We start from the raw sequence: 13415 nt of genomic DNA on the forward strand, positions 1-13415 counted from the left end.
AGCAAGTTAGCATTTCCCACTAAAATAAATTCTTTTGACACTCCCCACCTACCCAACCCCCCAGCCATGGAGCCCTGGCCAACATGGCCAGCTCCAAAGGACAGCACTGGCTTCCAGTAGGAACAGAACAACTACTAATCCCATTATGGCAACTGATTTTTGTCTACCATACCCCCATAAAAATATATTTTCTAGAAACTAATAAAAATTGGTCCTTAATAGACTCTTGCTAATCTTAATACCCGCTGCGATATTACAAATTAACACACTATAAAGCAATCAAATTAAAGATTATGTCCATGCACACAGTCTTACCCACCAAAGCATACATCTGCTATTCCCAATATTAGGAATTGCTGGATTCTAAATCGATCTTAATTTATAAAATGCCCACAGGCATGGATATAAATTCTCAGTTCTCGTAGCTGTGGCCACCTTATGCTACCGTGGTGGACATAAACGTTAATGTATTTGTTATTATTTGAGGACCCAGGACGATCGAAGGTGGCATTTTTCGCTTTCACCTTCTAAGGCTCTCCCCAGAACTGCCCGATGAACGCCCACGCCGCCTTCTTCCACCAAAGGTGGATCCTGCTAACAGGAGCCTGGATCGTAACCAGAGCCTCTGTCCTCAGGTCTGGAGAAAACCTCATCTTAGCAAGAGGCCCTCGGCACATCCAGCAGATCCGCCAGCGGCGCGGAGGCCGCGCGGCTTCATCTTTAATGCTCCTGAAGGACAATAGCTCATCGAGCCCCACCGAAAGCCCCGGACCCGTCGCGGAGCCTGGGCTGGCGGGGGATGAGGCTGAGCGACTCCTCCTAGAGGTGGTTATGTGGAGAAGGAGCAATCCCTTCTCCCTCCTCCTCCTCCCCCCGCTACTATCCGCGGCCCGGAGAACTGCCGCTTGCCGCCATTGACACGCACAGATAGAACCCAAAGAAAGGCAAAGAGTCCTGCCCGGCACCGGCGCCGCGCGGGCCGAACCTGCGCCCGGGGAGCGGCGCGCAGAGGGACGGGCGCCCGGAGCAGGCGGCGCAGCACCAGGTGAGCCCGCCATGGCGATGGCATTATTGTTCAGGGGCTTCGGGGTCTGGAAACAAAACGCGCTGCTAGGGCAGTGCAGGGGCCGGAGAGAACCCCCTGCCTCTCTCCGCCACCCAGCCCCCGCGGGCGCACCCCGAATAGTCGACCCTCTCCGCAAAAATGAAAAAAAGAAAAACAAAAATTAAGAAATCAAGCTGCCCAACTTGCTTCCTCGGAAAATAAAGGGGGGTGGGGGGGGGGAGAGAATTGCTAAAGAAGCGGTAAAATTCCTGCGGTCGGCGAGGAGCCAGGGGCATCTCGGGCGATGAGGAAGGGAGGTGGAGGGATGCCGGGTCCAGCAGCGGGCCCCGGGCGAGGCTGGACCCGGAGGAAGCGCAGGGCTCCTGGGGATGCGGAGTTTGGGGCGCAGAAGAGGGAGGAGGAAGGCGCCCCGCCGCCGAGGGGGACTGGTCCGGGGGCGGTGGGCTGCGCTGGGGCCCAGGGAGCCCGGGCAGGGCCGCTCGGGGGCCTCCGAGGGTGCCCGCCCGAGTTGGGCGCCGGCTGCTCCAGGCTGACAATGGAAAGGGCGCAGAGGCGCCGGGCGGAAGAAACCGGGGTCCAGGGGCGGGCCGCGCCAGGAAGGTCAGGCCGGGGACGCGGGGCGGCGGGGACCAGCACGGGGGGCTGCTGCGCGGCGGGCCGGGCGCCGCGGGCGGCCGTGAGCCCCGGGCCGGCGGGGAGGAGGGCTCGGGGCCGGGCACTCCCCTCCGGTTCCCTTTCCGGGGCGCCCAGTGCCGACGCGCGCTGCGCTTTCCCCGGGAAATGGCGGCCCCTCCGCGGCTCGCTGGGCAGCCCAGGGTTCCCGCTTTGCGCGGGAAAAAAAAAAATAATAAGAAGGAAAGGGGGAATAAAAGTAAAGTGGCTGCGATGCAGGAAAGGGCTGCGCCTGGCGCCAGACGCTGTGCGAATCACGTTTGGGGCGCGGCGGGCGGGGACCAGCCCTGCCTCCCCGGGCGCCCAGCCCGCTCCGCCCGAGCACCCTAGTTCCAGCCTCGCCCGCCTCCTAAATCGCGCCCGTGAGTGTCTTTCCCCGCCTTTCCTCGTGGGGGCGCCCTCCGCTCCTGCCCTCTTTGTTCCGCACGACAACGGCCCCAGGGGCTTTAAGCCCGCCAAGGCCCGAATGCGCCTCCTTCTCCAGGAGTTTCCAGTCTTTGATTGTCCCTGTTGGTTAGTGGGCCACCGCGGGCATGATTTAGGCCCGGTTACTGCCGGAATTTATCGGCAAGGGGCCCAGGTGGCTGAAGGGATGAAAGGAGGAGAGAAGAAATGGGCCGAGAAAGGAAAGCGCGGGTCCCTGTGTGTTTGAGGGGTGCGGTGGAATCACGGCCCCGCCGCCCTGATTGTAAAGGCAGCTTTGGTGTTCCATCAGCGCTGGGGAACCGAGGGATCAGTCCAGCCTCTGTCCAGCTCCGAGGAATTCAAACCAGGGCGGGGGTCTAAGCGCCCAGACCTCAGGAGCCCATTCCCCTAGGAGCAATCAAGCCACCATAGCAAATGGTTTCCTCACTTTCCTCATTTGTGTTTGTGTCTAAATACAATTGGACCCTCACTGGGCCGCGCAGTTGCTATTGAAACGGTTCAATAAGTGAGAGAAAAAGGAACATTATTAACAGCAAAAATGTGTCATCGTTATGTTGTTTCTTATTTAGGACCAGTTCCTTTGTGAAACACAAATTAAGCTACACCTAATTCTCAATTCGTTCATCTTTAACTAAAAATTGTCTCTTATCCCTTTGGAAAACTCCTATTTTCAAATAATGTTCAGAGCACCAAGATTTGGAACCACGCTCATGGATTTTTAGAAATGCTTTAGCCCAAGATTATCATATAAATAAATATAGACACCGCCTGGAGGAAAAGTTTATCTTGAATCGCATAATTCACACCTTTAAAACCTCTCTTTTCTGTATCCTAATTTCCTTTAAAAATATGCCCTGTTCTCCACTCGTTTTTCCTACCCTGCCACATCTTCTCCTCACCTGGGTCCATTTATCGCCATGCTTTAGACATTATTAATGGTTTTCTCTATTTCAAAACTCTATAAAAGAATTTACCTCCTTGGATCCAGAACGTTCCAAAGATTCTGACCTTACTCCCTCACCATTCCATCTCTGTCTAGCTCCCAGGGATTGTGAGGCGCCTCTAGCCTGCTGTTTCCCAGTGGGTGGGACACCCTGCTAGCTATTGTCTGAGACCACCAGGTCTGTTTTCACTGCCTCCTGCCCTAAACCAGGAGGGAATCCTGTCTTAGGCAACTTGAAGGATGTCTGTAACTTGTTCCATGGGAGGGAAGTGCAAAAATTCAACCAACTTTCTTTTTTAAAAATTTTTTTTAATTTATTTTTTTACTGAGGTAACATTGGTTTATAACATTATATACATTTCGAGTTTACATCATTCTGTGTTGACTTTTGTAGAGACTACATTGTGTTCAGCACCAAATGTCTAGTTGCCATCCATGACCATACAAATGTGCCCCTTTACCCCTTTCACCCTCCCCCCAACCCCTTTCCTCTCTGGTAACCACCAATCTGTTGTCTGTATCTATCTGTTTGTTTGTTGTTGTTGTTTATCTTCCACATATGAGTAAAATCATATGATATTTGGCTTTCTCCATCTGACTTATTTCACTTAGCATAGTACCCTCAAGTTCCATCCGTGTTGTCGCAAATGGCAAAATTTCATCTTTTTTATGGCTGAGTAGTATTCCATGTGTATGTATCACATCTTCTTTATCCATTTATCCTTTGATGGGCACTTAACTTGTTTCCAAGTCTTGGCTATTGTGAATAACGCTGCAACAAACATAGGGGTGTATATATCTTTTCAAGTTAGTGTTTTCATGTTCTTTGGATAAATACCCAGAAGGGGAATAGCAGGCTCATATGGTAGTTCCATTTTTGATTTTTTGAGGAGTCTCTATACTGTTTTCCAGAGTGGCTACACCAGTTTGCATTCCCACCAGCTGTGTATGAGATTCCCTTTTCTCCACATCCTCTCCCACACTTGTTATTTCTTGTCTTTTTAAGACTAGCCATTCTGAAAGTGTGAGGTGATATCTCATTGTAGTTTTGATTTGCGTTTCTCTAATAATTACTGATGTTGAACATCTTTTCACATGCCTGTTGGCCACCTGTATATCTTCTTTGGAAAAATGTCTATTCAGATCCTCAGCCCATTTTTCACTTGGGTTGTTTGTTTTCAACTGACTTTCTTAAGAATGTTTTTCATTCTGCAGAAATAACGTCAAAGTTAGATGCAATCTCGGTAAATGCTTTGGAAAGGTGTGGATTGTTCAGAGATGAGCAAAGAACTTATGGTTAGAGACCATTCAACAACCATTCATTGAACACCTACCAGATGCGGGAGGGGATGCAGACATGAGGAGGTCGTGGGCCCTGCTCCCAGAGCACTTACAGACCCAAACCTAAGAGATGAAATATATACGCGCCTAAAACAGAGTAAAAAGTGATTAATATGGGCAAGCTAGTGGGAAATGGGTACTTTCATGTACTGCTGACAGGTGTGTAAATTGGTGTAGTCAATTTGGAGGGCCGTTTGGCACTGTTAAAATCAATAATGTGCACATTGTGTAACCCAGCCATTCCATTTCTTGATATGTGTCCTAGAAAAGCAGGCACAGGAGTGCACAAGTTATGTATTTCCCTTCCATGGCAGAGTTTTGGTAGTACTGAAATTGAAAACATCGAATGGCCATCAACAGAGAATGGCTAAATAAACTCTGGTAAATCTATCTTCTGGAAAATCAGGCAAGAGTTAAAAAGAATGGAGTCTGTATATATTGAGATAGAAAGCTCACCCAGACATGTTATTAATGAAAAAAAAACCAAATTGTAGAACAATAATACTGTATAGTACCATTTATGTAAAAACAAAATAAAACTGCATTTCCATAAGTGGAAATGCATACATAAATAGATAGAGAAGGTGTAGAACAAAACACCCACTGGAAGACAAGAATTGTAGGAATTGGCAAGGGGGCATTTAGTCATATCATTATTCGTACCCATCCATAACCATTGTTATAGTAATTGAAATTTTACAATTTGAATTAATTAACGTAAAGCTTGGCTAACTAAATACAATTAACAATTTAAAAGTGATTGACAGTGTGTAATAAAAGTCACAAATAGGGGCCAGCCCTATGGTGTACCGGTAAAGTTCAGGCGCTCCACTTCAGTGGCCTGGGGTTCAAAGGTTCGGATCCCAGGCTCAGACCTACACACTGCTCATAGATCCATGCTGTGGCGGCATCCTACATACAAAATAGAGGAAGATGGGCACAGATGTTAGCTCAGCAACAATCTTCCTCAAGCAAAAAGAGGAAGATTGGCAAGAGATGTCAGCGCAGGGCCAATCTGCCTCACCAGAATAAAAAAGTCACAAATAAAATGCTACAACAATTTTTTAAGGGAAAAGAGAGTTCTAGGCTGGAAGAGAGGGATTGGGGCAGACGGCATAGAGAATGTAGTAGGATTTGGAGGAAAAGGGGAAAAGGGACAAGGCAGGGAGAGGAAGCCTGGCGCAGACACAGAGCTCTAGCCAGCTCTTCCCCTTTCTTAATAAGATTGTGTCAACTCCCTTGCAAGGCTGAGTCCTGGCCCACCCTGCCACAGTTCAGGTTAAGGAGTGAACTGAAGGAATAGTTCACAGTCTCTTCCATCTCTAGGATTCTATGAATACCTTAAATTAGACTTGGGAAGAAAAAAAATGAATAGGAGAGAATGGGAGTTCTTTTTTTCTTTTGAGTAAGATTAGCCCTAAGCTAACTACTGCCAGTCCCCCTCTGTTTTTTTTAGCTGAGGAAGCCTGGCCCTGAGCTAACATCAGTGCCCATCTTCCTCTAGTTTATATGTGGGATGCCTACCACAGCATGGTGTGCCAAGCGGTGCCATGTCCACATCCGGGATTCAAACCGGTGAACCCTGGGCTGCTGGGAAGCAGGACATGTGCACTTAACCACTGTGCACTGGGCTGGCCCCGAGAATGTGAGTTCTAACAATGGTATTGGAAGGTGGTATTTTAAAAAGGAATGCAGTGAAAACTTGAGGATGGGGGATTTTTCTCTCCTGGATGCACACTGGGATGTGTATTGGGAATTAAGCTGGAGAGAAGGATAATGTTGAGAAGATAATTCATTTCCCAAAAAAAATCACAAAAGGAACCCCAAACTGCTGTTGAAATAAATATTTAAGGCTGGTTTCATTTATTCATTCACTCATTTAAGGAATATTTATTGAGTATCAATTGTGTATGTAAGTGCCATGGGGGATGAAGCATGTGACAGACAGAGTGTAGGAGAAACAGCCCCAGACAGGGGCTCTAGAAGTGGGGTAGGGGCTGGTCCTACGTCTGCTCTCACACAGACTGTGTGGCCATGGACCCATCGTTTCATGACCTCCACCCCTCCCATGCCACACCTTTTATTGTGGCTAAAATTAGGAGGGGTGACTAAGTGATTATTACTTCAGGCCCTTTCAGTCTAAGATTATGATTTTGTGAAATCCTTTGATTCTAACATTGTGATGATTGTGAATTCCCAGGCAGATGGAATTTGGGTAATAGGGGATTGGACTTGGAGGGGCCCAAAAGTGCCCAGCCTTGGGAAAAACCAAAGCGTTCGGTGTCATGAAAGTTCTCAGTAGATTACGTGGCTCTCAGAGTTTTCCCAGGGTTAAAATTTCATTACCATCCCTTTACACCAGCTCCTAAGATCAGTGAGGGAAATAGAAAGATGTTACTGGGTTTTAAGCTTCACATTACCATACACACATCGTCAAGCACTATGGTGTTATAGTACAGTCATGCAACACATAACAACATTTGGGTCAATGACTGATCAATATACAACGGTGGTCCCATAAGATGAGCACCATACAGCCTAGGTGTGTAAGAGGCTATACCATCTAGGTTGATGTAAGTACACTGATGTTTGCACAGTGACGAAATTGCCTAATGACGGGTTTCTCAGAACGTTTGATTGACAAATGACTGTGGTTGCTTTTGAAATGGAGGGACAACGTTAGCCTGCCTTCTATGAAAATAATTCTCCAAAACTGTTTCCTTTGTGGAAATAGTCATAATAGCTAACGTTTGTTAAATGCCTACTACCTGCCAGGTCCTGTTGCAAGTACTTTATATGTATTAACTCATTTAATTCTTACAACAGCCCTATAGGTAGGTACTGTTACTACACCCATTTTATAGAAAAGAAAAGAGAGGTTAAGAACATGCCCAGGTCGCACAACTAGAGGGTGGTGGAGTTAGGACTCCAGCCCAGGCACCCCCACTTCACAGCCCTGTAGCCTTACATCTGTGTGCTGAAAACAAGGAGCTGCCAGCATTCCAATGATTCTCAGATTATGTCCATTAATATTAGTATACGCAGATTTTTATTTTGACTCCTTTTTTGCCTCACTATTTTATCTATGTCAAATGAAAGATAAAGAGCATCAGATTGAGCCACATAACACTGTACTTTAAACTGTCTTGTCAGAAGTATTAAATAAGATAAATTTGGTGGTTTCTCTGAAGCCCTCGCTGTTCATTTATCCATCTCACCATCCATCATACTTTGCCCGATTTATTTGACTGGCATTGCCAATTTGGACTTGGAATGGAGTGAGTAATTCAAGTCAGAATTCTCGTGCTTTGACAGGAACGTGTGTGGAAATATGTGTAGGACCACCAGCTCAGGACAGGAATGTTTACTTCAGCTGACTCTGTGATGTCAGAAGAATTAGCTACAGCGACCATATTGTTTACAGCGACCAAACTGTGCCACATGGTCTGACCAAAGATTTGGGGGTTGTTTCTGGATATGAGAGGCAGTCCTGATGATATAGTTTAGATGCCTAAATTTGGGATATTTCCATAACAACAAGACAAAAATATAACAAAATAAAATCAAACTTACCCTGGAAAACCCAGGCCCTGTATTTACTGCCCTGGCACTACTAATGGTATGTACACAGGATTATGTAGCTTGTATTTTGTGCTGCCTTCACTGTTCAGTAAAACCATTAAAATTAAATAGTGGTGGTAGACTATGAAAAGGTAAATTCCAGTAGCTTATACATTACACAACATAAACTTTTAGATCAGACAATAATTCACTGGCTTCCTCACCAGAGTGCTAGACTTCCAGATTGATTAGTCTTCCAGAATTTCAGTGAGGCGGTAATCAACTCCAGTGTTGGCCCCTTACTACTAAAATGGATTTTCACCTCGGCTGTTTTTTAGTGAATAGCGTAGATCATTGTCTTGGGGTGGAGAAGAGGCAGCCCCGCAAGCTAAGTAAAGCAGATCTTTTCAGGTCCTGTTTTTGCTTCCTGTGGTTGTCATGGGCGATGAAATAGTGACTTCAAAGGAAAGATGTGACTTAATTCTACCCAGTTGTTCCATCTCTATGAATGTAAGTAACAGACGGGGGTCAGAAGGAGTGACGTTTTTGGCATCTTCGTAGAATAGTACCTAGCATCTTTCAGGTTAGAAAGGACGTCAGAGGTCACCTGGTACAATGGTTCTCAGGTGAGCTCCACAGAGCCCAGAGTTCCTCAGAGGCCCAGGGCCAGAAAGGTGGGAACCAAGCCATGGAGGTTCCCAGGCACCTCCCCATTCCACCCAGCACAGCTCCCCTTCCTTCCGTTTATTTTATTTATTAGAGCTCCTGAAAGGTTTTATTTGAGCAAATGGGAGGTTATGAAAAATCAACTGATTTGCCTACAGGCCACAGCTAATCAGTGCAGAACTGGAGCCCGCCCCACACACTCTGGTCTACTGCACTTTCCATTCTCCCTCCATGAGGCCCCCTGGAGCTCTAGCTGGTTCCACCCACAGATAGAATGACACTATGGCTGGTGGTTGCCTTTGCCTGGTGCAGCTGATAAAATAGGCCAGGGCCCAGGGGCTATGGGGGACCCACACAGCCATGACCAGGGAGCTACACTGCCTGTCCCCAGCATAGAATACTACAACTGAAGCCACAGCCCCCCAGCCGCTTGTCCCCATAGTACAACCACTGCCTGAGGACTGACGGAAAGGAAAACGGTAGGGAGGAGCAGGCAGGGGAAAGGATGGAGAAAGAGGGGTTCCTGGGCAGCTGCCTCTGCTTAGAGCAGTCTCTTTTAGCTTTGAGAGCCCACAGCTGGTGCCAGCTATGTACTCAGTTGCCCAGCAGACATGGGTGTCTCGGGAAGCCCCTGGTGGGTCAGGCAACACCAGGGGCTGCAGCCCACCTGCTGTCTGGTATTGGTACACTCACTCCCCCGACAAAGGGAGCTCCCCCATCCCCTCACTCCCACCTAAGGAGCTTGTCTTGGCTCAGACAAAGCCAGTCCCCTGCTCAGAGAAGCAAGACAGGCCGCTGTTTATAACCATAAACCTCACTACCAATTTGAAACTATTAGATTTTGAGGAAACAGGACAGCTTGCCCACTGTTTCTGTTTGTCAGTTCTCAAAAAGCAAGATGAGAGACCAGACTAGACCCAGTAAAGGGTTTTGTTTTTGTTTTGTTTTCCATGAATAAATAGATTCAGGAAGGCACATGGGTTCATTTTCTCCTGGCATGCATTACTCAGATTGAAAGAGAAACTGAAGTTATTTTTATTCATCCATTTACATTCATTTCTTGTCCAACTGGTACCATAGGTGGTACCATATTTATATTCGAAATAACGTGCTTAATAACAAAGAAGCAAAATATATATCAACAACTTGTACTTTCAACCTTAGCTCAGGTTCAACAAAGACAACAAAACATGTTCGAAGTCACCGTGTGCTGCAGTAGGAGCAGATACCCTAGACCCACTCCCTGTCCGCCCCCATCCCGGGCCCTGCTCCCCTCCAGAGGGCCCAGACGGCCAGGCAGTCTCTGCCTCTGAATTACAAAGAGCGTGCTGGCAGCTGAGCTTCCCGATACATTATTCCAGGACATGACTTGAAATACTTTTTAAAAAGAGAATGATTTGTAATCCAATAGTGTAATTTAAATAAATTGGGTTAATGCTTGGTTCTAACGTTCATGGTTGGTTAATTTGGTTAATTTGATCCCTGTGTCATTTTGATGAAATTCCACTTGATATAGCTCTTTACATTATAAATTGTTAATGTACTTTAACATATATGACGATAAAATTATTGACTATTCTCATTCACTTAAAGGTGGCCTTGGAAGAAAATGGTTTGGAAAGTATTACTCGTGCAATAATGATTTGCCCTTGGAGTTCATAAATGGAAGTGTAATAGAGCAAGTGATTTAGCTAGTATTACTGAAAATGGTTTTTACAGCTACAAAATAATACTAACAAACTATTATTATTGTAATGCAGTACTTAGGGTAACACACCAAAATATATTAGAATTCTGTTAGGTGTGAGGCTGTCTAAGAGATTTTTTTATGCCCTTTAAAAATATATTTCTACATATAGTCAATATGTTTATATTGAATTCCCTTATGTCCTACCTAGTTTTATTTCCTCTCATTTTATTCTCCCAAAGGATAGTTTTGAACTGACAGAGTAAAGATGCTTCTTTGCAGTGTCTACTTCGTTGTTTCATAAATATTTACAATATAAAATATTCTGAAGCACAGTCCTTCAGATTAGGGAAATATCACGGGGACTAAAATTGAATAAATTGAATAAATTTCAGCAATTTTAAAACAGTACACGAAACCATTAGGGGATGATGTTATGAATTTCATGTTCATGAACATTTCAGAAAACAGTATTTAGAGTTTTTTTAAAATTCATTTCCATCATTACAAATCTATAAGACCTCTTATTTCTAGATTTAAAATAAGATATCTATGGTAGCATTTTGATTTGTATACTTTTGAGGAGAATGATCTCAAATGAGTACTTTAAAGTAAGCTGTCTTGTAATTCCAGATCCTTTGTCAGGGTTCATCGGCCCAACCAAACCTCACCCGTGACACACTGGCCTGTAATTATTGCTCCCAGTCTCCGATGACTGACTGCTCTCTCTTTTTAAGAGCCACTTTGCAGAAGCTTGACTGCAGAGAAATGGTCATTTAACTCAGGATTGCTGGTGGCTAGTTTACCATGTTCCTCATCAGTTTACATATAATAAAAATTTCAAGAAGTTGTTTGAAGCATGAAATAATGGTTTACTCTATCAGCTATTTACGCTTGACAAAGAACTTATTTGAATTAAAGGGAAATTTTGGTCTAAAGAAACCAGGCTCTCTTGTCTTTTCATGAAGCTGTCAGTGTATTAAGTAAAGTTTACTGTTTCTTACCAAAAGCAGTTCATTCAATACGGGCAAATGCTTAGGATTCTTCCTTTATTTCCTCTCCTCCCTTCTGGGATTACAGCATAATTTTAAATATTGTTTATAGAATCAGGCAAATACAGACACACTGAATTTTATTCTATTATATTAATGTCTTATATAATCTCTTGGTAGGAAATTTTATACTCTTCAATTATCTCAGGACCAGTTCGTTTCCAACAGCTCACCTGGTGGTGGAGTGATCTAACTTTTTCAGTCTGACATTATCACTCAATTAGAAACCAGTGGAGCTTTTCCTCCTTACCAACACACTCATTTCTAGGCTAATTCCAAAATTATGTTTGTTAAGATGTTGAATTAAAATGACATTTTCAGTTTCCAGTTCAAAATGATGGGCTTGAGCCCTTGTAATTTCCTTCTCTAGAGCCCACAGAAATCATGGTCAAGAAGCACAAAGAAGGGACTGGCCCCGTGGCCAAGTGCTTAAGTTCGCGTGCTCTGCTTTGGCGGCCCAGGGTTTCACCGGTTCAGATCCTGGGCGCGGACACGGCATCGCTCATCAGGCCATGCTGAGGTGGCGTCCCACATGCCACAACTGGAAGGGCCTACAACTAGAATATACAACTGTGTACTTGGGGGTTTTGGGGAGAAGAAAAAAAAAGAAAAGAGGAAGATTGGGCAAGAGCTGTTAGCTCAGGGCCCATCTTTCAAAAAAAAAGAACTACAAAGAAAATCAACAATTAACAGCAAAGGGGCGGGTGCTGGTGTTGGTCATCAGATGGGAGATTTCAGCAAATTTCTGGAAGACTGAAAGTACGTGGGACCAGGGGCACAGTGTCACATGGAACGCCTCAGTAAAAGCAGGAGGGAGCTGCCCTGGAGGTGGACAGAGGAGAAATGGGGTGTCATTGAAGGTCTGTCTCCAAAACAGCCAGGTGAACTAGCCTCTTGCCCTCCCCTACTTCTGGTAGAGTTTCTGGCAATCTGGCATTTATCCTCCAAACTAACAATCTGAGGTTTCCTCTCTAAAGAAATCAAACAACTACAGGGCAAGTCTAGAATTTCTAGGAGTAAAATAAATAAATAAAATACAGCTCCCTCATTCTGGCATTTGGGGGCTCTCACTTCCTACCTGGGCACTCTCAGGTGATTCCTGCTAACTGGCGAGATCTACACACGCGCCCAAACAGATCCCAAACAGGAACCATGCCTTCCAAACCGTAGTGGAGGAAAGCTTTCCTATCCGCTTGTAACATCAGCCTTGTCTTTCATTCTTAACTATAAATGTATGACCAAAGATCACCAAGCATTTAAGGAAAGCCAAGAGAAAGATAAAAATAAATAAATAGGACAACTGACTGGATCAAACAATTTAGAGAACAGAAGATAATGTAAACACATCCTGACAAGTTTCAGAAAGATTTGAAGCCGTGGTGCATTCATGAAAGAACAGGGTGCTATGAAAAAGGAACAGTCAGAGAACAAGGGCAAGCTCTTGGAAATTAATGATAGGATTGCCAAAATTAGATACTGAAAGAACAGAAAAAATAAGAAGGAAAGGATAAGAGACTTGGAGGAGATCAACACCTGGTCCACAGGCCTCCCGGTAAGCGACAAGTAGAGAGAGGGGTGGAGAAATAAAGAAACAGGAGGACATAATCACATACGTAAGAGAAAAGAATTCCTGGAGTTAGGAAAGACGCTAGCCCTCAGGTTGAACAGGCTTATCACCAAGTGTTGAGCAGGATGACCGGGGTAGGGGAGGACCCACACTGGACACATCCTTGTGAAATTTTAGAACATAAAGAGAAAAATCTAAAAGCTTGGAGGGTGGTGGCACCAAACTTCTCTGTAACTCTCGATGCTGAAAATGATGGATCAATGGCTGCAAAATGTTGAAGCAAAATGATTTTGACGCTAAAAATTATTTACCCACTAAACGATAATCCAAAGATCATTCAATAAAGACTGTTCCATTTGTGTAAGAAAACAAAGTTTACATCTCTGTACTGTCTCGGAAGAATGACCAGGAAAACAAGGGAAAAAGCCAAGAAA

The 13415-nt window shown here is 45.0% G+C and overlaps 1 protein-coding gene across 2 annotated transcripts in view; it reads left to right on the top strand.

The window, feature by feature from the left end:
- Positions 1-558: 558 nt before the first annotated feature.
- Positions 559-13415, top strand: part of MACROH2A2 (macroH2A.2 histone) — a 50858-nt gene continuing 38001 nt past the window's right edge. The window contains exon 1 of one of the 2 annotated variants that reach the window (XM_008517692.2): positions 559-1045. The gene's annotated coding sequence lies outside the window, so the exon portion shown is untranslated. The remainder of the gene's footprint in view (positions 1046-13415) is intronic. The other variant, XM_008517693.2, reaches the window with a different exon arrangement.

This window comes from Equus przewalskii, chromosome 1, assembly GCF_037783145.1.
Source record: "Equus przewalskii isolate Varuska chromosome 1, EquPr2, whole genome shotgun sequence".
NCBI classification, from domain to species: domain Eukaryota; kingdom Metazoa; phylum Chordata; class Mammalia; order Perissodactyla; family Equidae; genus Equus; species Equus przewalskii.